An 8,138-nucleotide genomic window follows, 5' to 3' on the forward strand; every position below is an offset into this window, starting at 1 on the left:
GGTTAAAACTTCAATGTATCTTTTGGGGGGACACAAATCACAAATGAGTCCATAACACAGATGTATGTATATACCACAGATTATTCAATCAGCCTCAGTTAATTGACTTGTGGGTTATTTTGTCTTTTTCTATTATAAATTTTAAACGCATGAACCACATTAGTGTTTCATTTTGTATTTTTACCCACGTGTTTGGAATTGATTCCTAACAAAGGGTTTGCTGGATGGGAGGATAAATGTAAATAACATTTTGCTAGCTACAGCTGTGCACATTCTGAATCTGTGCATATCTCATACCAGAAGCTCAATATATATTTTTTGGAGAAAAAGAACTGGCATAATTTAATGCAAAAACTTACATGAAGAGTTATTTAGGGCATTTCACTTTTCCTTTGGAAATGGGAATTCTGCAGCCACAACTGCTTGGCATTAATAGAATCAGAATTTAGAGTACAGTAAGCACAGTAAGGAAACCCTGGTGGTGTAGTGGTTAAGAGCCACAGCTGCTAACCAAAATTTAGGTAGAATCCACCAGGTGCTACTTGGAAACCATATGGGACAGTTCTACTCTGTCCTATAGGTTCGCTATGAGTCAGAATCGACTCTATGGCAGTGGATTTGGTATTTTTTTGGAAGCACGGTAGAGAATTTAGGGGTAGAGGTAGAGAGGAAAGCCTGGTGGGTAGTGGTTACGAGCTAAGGCTGCTAACCAAAAGGTGGTCAGTTCGAATCCACCAGGCGCTCCTCGGAAACCCTATGTGGCAGTTCTACTCTGTCGTATGAGGTCGCTGTGAGTCGGAATTGACTCGATGGCAACGGGTTTAGTTTTTTGGTTTGGGGTTAGAGAGGAGATTGGTTTGCAGTGCAGCGGAAAAAGTCAAGGCCCTACTGGGATTTGAACCCAGGATCTCCTGTTTACAAGACAGGCGCTTTAACCAACTAAGCCATAGAGCCCACACAGGTGCCTGGGTTAGTACTGGTTCTGCCCTGTTGGATTAGTTGAAATATTCTTGCTACAAAGTCCACAGGATCAAATGCAGTTTACAGTGAGAAAACGGGTAAACTCCAAGAAGAGGATTTGCTTACTCATATGTACTGTGTACTGTAGAACTAATAAAGCAGGAAAAGATTCGGGCAGCTGCAGTGTCTGGTCCAATAATTCTTCATTTAGTGCAAGGGTAAAACTCAGTAACTAAGTCGAGGCTGCCCAGTTGTTCTAAATGGGATAAAGTTTTCTAAAAACAACCTTTGCTGTTACTACGCCTCATCTTATGTAACTTAGATCCTTCTTTCGAATTCCCCAAGTGAGGATCTCTAACAAAGGAACTCCACTGAGAGACTCAGACCACCTGTTTTCACATTACTCGGACTCGAAGCAAGCAGTGGTTTAGAGGGGAGGGAACCGGAGAGAACAATGCCAAGTCGAACACTGTAATGACTCTAATCATACCACTAGAGGTGTAGAGCCTCTTGGGGGAAAGGGGAGACGAAGTGAGGTCGGCTGGCCACACGGAGTCCCAGAATCCGGGCAGAGTCCTCCTAAGGTGAAGAGCTTTGTGGCTCCAGCGAAATCCCGCTGTGCCCCCTATTCACTCAAGACTGGTTTCTAGCTTGGTAGGTCATCGACTCACAAAGAAAGTAACCTCTTCTCGTCTCTAACCCGGCCCTTGCACCCTGCGGCCACCCCAGATTTCCCCCCTCCCCTACCTCTCGTCGCATTCCTGCCCTCCGGGGTTGCTCAGAGGGCTGGACGCGCTGGCTGTGAAGCTGAACGCAGCTCTGCCGGGTCGAGAAGGTCCAGCCTGGGACTGTACAGGGGCCGTGGGAATCGGGATGAAGCAGCAGGTATGACACGCTGGGACTGAAATGACTGATGGGATGAGAGTGAGGCTGGGCAGGGGAGGGGAGACCCAGGGACCCCGCTCAGACCGTGTTGGTAAGGTGAAAGCAGCCAGGAAGCATCCTCTCAGGGCTCTGGCAAGACGCTGAGACATGATTCAAATGCGAAAGAATCCCTGCTCTGAGGTTTAGGCATCAAGGCCATCAGCACAGTCAGTGAAAGTGGAAGATCTGTTGCACAACAAGGAAACACTCAGGCACACACACGTATGCACACAACACACACTCACACACCACCCAGACTCGATTTCCAGGCTGGTGGGGTGGGAGCTCCTCTGTTCGCTCCTTGCGGACATAAAGAATAACTTCCCGCTAAAAAAAAAAAAAGTTTTTTTCTTGTTTTGCCCATCCCTGACCCCCAGACTCAGCTGAGGACAGACTTCGCCTGGTCACTATCCTGGAGCCGCGTCCTCCCTTGCGTGTGCGTGTGTGTGTTTAATAATTTTCTCAAGATTTTTTTTTTTTTCTCTTCTAGAGTTTAATGGATTTTATTCGTTGGCAGTCTTCAGACTTTATGATATTTGGGTATCATGAAGAGATAGCAAAGGAGGTAAACTTAGGTCTCCAGTATCCCTACTTGATGAATCAAAAACCAAACTCATCCCCGCCGAAAAAGTGTAAAAGTCTCATCCCTGAGACTTCCCGCAACATTCCTAGTCCCCCAGTCCCTCCTTGCACAGGCAAATACAGTTTCTTGGGCATCCTCTTGTGGATGATACCTGCTCCACTTTTTTATGCACATAAGGATATTCCAAACACATTCCACTGCATCTTAGTTTTTCACTTCATATATGTTGTAGCGATTTCCAAATCAATACAGAAAGAGCTTCTTGCTCCTTTCCTAAAAAGGAAAAAACAAAACAAAACAAACCTCACCAGTGTTGAGTTGATTAAGACGCATATTGACCCTACAGAGCAGAGTAGAACTGCCCTGTAAGGTTTCCAAGCATTGGCTGGTGGATTTCAACTGCTGACAATTTTTAGTTAGCAGCCAAACTCTTAACCACTGTGCCACCAGGGACTCCTTCTTTGCTTGGCAGCATAGAATTCCACAGCATGGATATATCATAATATATAGCTGCCCATACAAACAATGCTGCACTAAGTAACACTGCCTATCTGACATTTCAAATGGTGTGAGTACTTTGCATACATGCAAATGCTGAAGCTGGCTATGTGATGTGCAGTGGTAATTCTGATTGATCTTACCTAATAAACATTCCCACCAGCAGGCCACAATGGTCTGGTTTGTCACACTGTTGCAACCACTTTTTATTATAATGAAATAATGACAATAACAGTAATAACAAACCCATTGCCTTCTAGTCGATTCTGATGAGTCCATGTGTTACAGAGTAGAACTGCTCCACAGGGTTTTCTTGGTTGTAATCTTCACAGAGGGAGATTACAAGGCCTTTCTTCCACAGTAATTTTTCCCACATGTTTTAAATCCTACTCTCAGGCAGTAATCAACCAGGCAAGACTAGATTATGTTAAAGAGGATTAGGGTGGAATACAAAACCCTTACTGAGGTCACAGCCCTCATCGGATGTAAGGGGGGTTTCCCTGGAGTGTGGCCTGCATAATGTTTTATCTTACAAGAGATGAAAGAAGACAGAAGCAAGCAGAGAGATAGGAACCTCAAACCACCAAGAAAGAAGGCCTGGCAGCACAGCACGTCTTTTACACCCCAGGTGCTTGAGTAGAGAAGCTCCTAGACTGGGGGAAGATTGGTAACAAAGACCTTCTTCCAGAGCCTGCAGAGAAGGAAGGCCTTCTCGGGAACTGGCACCCTGAATTCGGACTTCTAGCCTCCTAGAATGTGAGAGAATAAATTTCTGTTTCTTAAAGCCAACCACTTGTGGTATTTCTGCTATAGCAGAATTAGATAACCAAGATAGGTGGCAACTCAAGTCAGTAGAAATGGGTGAATTATTTGATAAATGATGTTAGGCTATCTGGGTGGCCATCTAGGAAAATAAAAGCTTACTTCAATATATCACCTGTAATACTTAATCGAATTCAAATAGATATAAAACTTGAAAGTAAAAAAATGAAAAATAAAACCAAATATAATTACTGGAAATGCCAAGGCAGAAAGCTTACATAACTTTGGGGGTAGAAAACCAATTTTTTACACAAAACTTAGAAACAATGAAAATTTGACATAATTCACTACATTAAAAAAATTCTACCTGAACACACTTCCATTCTCTTTAAAAAAAAAAAAAAAGTGAGACAAAACAACAACCAAAAATGCAAACAAACAAAAAAATACATAAGCAAAGTGGAAAAAAAAAAAAAGAACAAACTATGCAGAAAATATTTGTTATTTTCCAGACATGTAATATGCAACAGAGTAGGTTTGAAAAGTATGAAATGTGGGAAAAAGTAATAGATTTCTATTGGCTTATCTGTCCCTGGGTGGTGCAGTTTATTGGCTGGGCTGGTAACTGGAAGATTGGAAGTTGGAGTCCACCCGTAGGCATCTCAGAAGAAAAGCCTGGTAACTACTTCTGAAAAATCAGCCACCGAAAACCCTAGGGAGCACAGTTCTACTCTGACACACAGAGAGTCTCCATGAGTCACAGTTGACTCCATGGCAACTGGTTATTGGCTAGTTTATGCAAATAGTATTCCTTGCAGGTAACCCCAAAATATAGTTGCCTGGGTAGGCAGAATCCTGTGCAGGTGGAATGCAGAGGGGAGGTGGTGGAAGGGAAAGATTTTCACTATATATAAACCGTTAGGTTTTTGTAATTTAGAAATATGTGAGTTATGTTTATTTTAATATAAACATTTTTTAATCTGTACCTTGGACATGAAAGGCTGTCCTGAGGTATAAAGGTTAGACAGAAATGACTGTGGTATAATTTTTATAACAACACTGTAATTGATCTTAGCCTATTATTACAGAGATAAATACCTTCCTTATATGATCTATAGCCTCTCTTCTGGTAAGTAGACTCAGGGAGCTATTCCAACTGAGAAAACAGAGCTGGCAACAGTATTGAGCCCACATCCCCACAGAGACTAGAGCCTCAATCCAGAGGCCTTAGACCACTGGGCTACATTACCCCACATGCCCTTAGGTTTTAAATTCTAATGTTTTCAAGGAAACAATAATGTTTCCCAACACGGTTATTCTTTTCGTAGAACAGTTCCACAATCTAGCTGTCCAAAGCACTGATTAATAACTAAAATTTATTATGAGCTTATTATATGCCATGCACTGCCCTTACAGTTACTGTCATTCTTTCCTCCTAACTGCCTTAAAAGACAGGTACTTTTACTATGATTTCCATTTTCCTGATGGAGAATATGAGGTACAGAGATGATAAGTAACTTGCTGGATGTCACCCAACCTTGATGTTTAAGCCAGTAGAGGAAAACTATACTCCATTGTATATTTATTTACTGAAGGGTAAAATCCTGAAATGATTTTTGTCCAAGAAGTCAGAGCAACAGCAAACTTGTATATGAGGTAGCACCAATTCCTTTTGGGGCATAAAAGGCCAAGACCAGTTGCCTCCAAGGGGATTCTGAGTCATAGCGGCCCTACAGCACAGAGTAGAACTGCACCAAAGGGTTTCCAAAGAGCGACTGGTGGGTTTCACCTACCGATCCTTGGGTTAGCAGCCGAGCTCAAAACCATTGCGCCACCAGGGGTCCCGTGGTGGTGTATAAACAACACCAACAAAAAAACCAAACCCGTTGCCATGGAGTCGATTGCAACTCCTAAAGACCCTATAGGACAGGGTAGAACTGCCCCACAGAGTTTCCAAGGAGCACCTGGTGACTTCGAACCACAGACCTTTTTTAACTATCAGCGGTAGCGCTTAACCACTACACTACAAGGGTTTTCGTAGCGGTATATGATATATAAAATCCTAATTTTTTCTGAAATTTCATTGACACTTGAAATCATTCCAATCGAGATGTTTTCTACTAGACATTCGGAGATATGTCTTCTTAGCTCAATAGGCAGTGTGTCAGTCTCATAATCTAAAGGTTGTGATTTTGAGCCTCAGAGAGCACAGAATATGTACGCATATAGACTCTTCTACATACACTCTCTCGAAAAAGAAACATGTCAGTAGGGAAAATTATATCACTGATCATGTTTTTGATGTGATTATAAGTGAGGCTGTATTATCTGTGACTTTTAACACTCTGCCAAGGCATACTTCAAGAGCTTTATCAATTTCCTTTGGTAGCAAGACAGTTTTTCAATACATTCAATACAGTTTTTCAATACATTTTCAATACAATGTTTTTCAATACATTCAGTACAATCTAATACCAAATTCTGAATTAGTTGCCTATTACTAATGTAGCAAATTACCACAAATGTAATGGCTTAGAAGACATAATTTGTTCTCTTATAGTTCTGGAGGTCAGCAGTCTGAAATGAGTTCTATGGGACTAATCTCATTTCCTTTTCTGACTCTGGCACTCTTGTCTCCCTCTTATAATGACCTTGTGTTTACATAGGGTCCACCCAGAAAAAAATTCCATTGCAATGTACTTCATGTCATCAAATCTGCAAAGTCCATTTTGCCATGTACTATAACACAGTCAGAGATTTTGCATATTAGGACACGGGTGTATTGTGGGGAGGGGGGGCATTATTACGCCTATGACAGGCTGCCCTCTTATCTCCAAAGGCTCATATCTGTCCCACATGCAAAAACATCCACTTCTTCCCAACATCCCCCAAATCTCAACCCATTACAGCATCAACTCAAAGACCAAAATTCTCATCTAAATCTCATCACCTTAAAGTTTCTTATCATCTAAGTCCTCTAAATTAGGTATGGGTGAGGCTCTGGATATAAACCATCCTGAGATAAATTCTCCTCTATCTGTGAATCTGTGAAATTCAAAAAACAAGTTCTCTGCTGCCCAAAATACAATGGTGGGACAGGCATAGGTTAACCATCATAGACTTCAATTGAAGGGATGAAATTGAAATGAATAAAAGGAGTTACTGGTCCCAAGAAATGTCTAAATCTAGCTAGCCAAACAACATTAGGTTTCAAGGTCTGGAATTAATGCTCTGTGGTTTCTGGCTCTGCCTCTGGCTACTGGCTCTGCAGTAGGAGTCACCCTCACCAATTCATCCTTCCATTTCAAGAAGGGTAGCATGTGCTTTTACCAACTTCTGCAGTCTGAAGTTGATCAAACATGCAATCAAGATGCATTGATAATTAATGGAGTTTGGAATGCAAAAGTTGGAAATGAGGAAGGATCAGTAGTTGGAACATATAGCCATGATCATAGAAACAACTTCGGAGATTACATAAAATAGAATTTTGTAAGATCAACAATTTATTCATTGCTAATACCTTTTTCAACGATATAAACTATTACTACACACATGGATTTCTTCAAATAGAATACACAGGAATTTAATCAACTGCAGAAGTGTAAAAAGATGATGGAAGTGCTCAATATCAAAAATCAGAACTAGGTAAGGGGCCGACTGCAGAAGAGTCCATTAATTACTCATCTTTAAGTTTAAGTTGAAGCTGAAGAAAATTAAAACAAGTCCATGTGAGCCAAAGTACGACCTTGAGTATATCCCATCTGAATTTAGAGACCATCTCAAGAATGAGTTTGATGCATTGAACACTAATGACCAAAGAAGACCAGACAAGTTGTGGAATGACATCAAGGATATCATACATGAAGAAAGCAAGAGGTCATTAAAAAGACAGGAAAGAAAGACCAAAACGGATGTAAGAAGAGACTCTGAAACTTGCTCTTGAACATAGAGTAGCTAAAAGGAATGGAAGAAATGATGAAGTAAAAGCGCTAAACAGAAGATTTGAAAGAGTGGCTCCAGAAGACAAAGTAAAGTATTATAATAAAGTATTTCTAACTCCAGACTTGGAGTTAGGAAATGAAAAGGGAAGAACATTTTTGGCATTTATCAAGCTGAAAGAACTAAAGAAAAAAATTAAAGCTTGGAGTTGCAATATTGAAGGATTATACGGGCAAAGGAAACCCTGATGCCATAGTGGTTAAGGGCTAGGGCTGCTAACCAAAAGATCAGCAGTTTGAATCCACCAGGTGCTCCTTGGAAACTCTATGGGGCAGTTCTACTCTGTTGTATAGGGTCACTATGAGTTGGAATCGACTCAATGGCAGTGGATTTTTTTTATTAATATAGGGAAAATATTGAATGATGCAGGAAGCATCAAAAGAAGATGGAAGGAATACACAGAGTCACTGTA

The 8,138-nt window shown here is 41.1% G+C and overlaps 1 non-coding gene across 1 annotated transcript; it reads right to left on the reverse strand.

Moving 5' to 3' along the window:
• Window positions 1–880: 880 nt before the first annotated feature.
• TRNAT-UGU (transfer RNA threonine (anticodon UGU)) lies at window positions 881–954 on the reverse strand. The gene has a single exon. It is a non-coding gene; the product is annotated as a tRNA-Thr (tRNA).
• Window positions 955–8,138: the final 7,184 nt, after the last annotated feature.

The sequence above is a fragment of the Loxodonta africana genome, chromosome 1 (genome assembly GCF_030014295.1).
Source record: "Loxodonta africana isolate mLoxAfr1 chromosome 1, mLoxAfr1.hap2, whole genome shotgun sequence".
In the NCBI taxonomy this organism is placed as follows: Eukaryota; Metazoa; Chordata; class Mammalia; order Proboscidea; family Elephantidae; genus Loxodonta; species Loxodonta africana.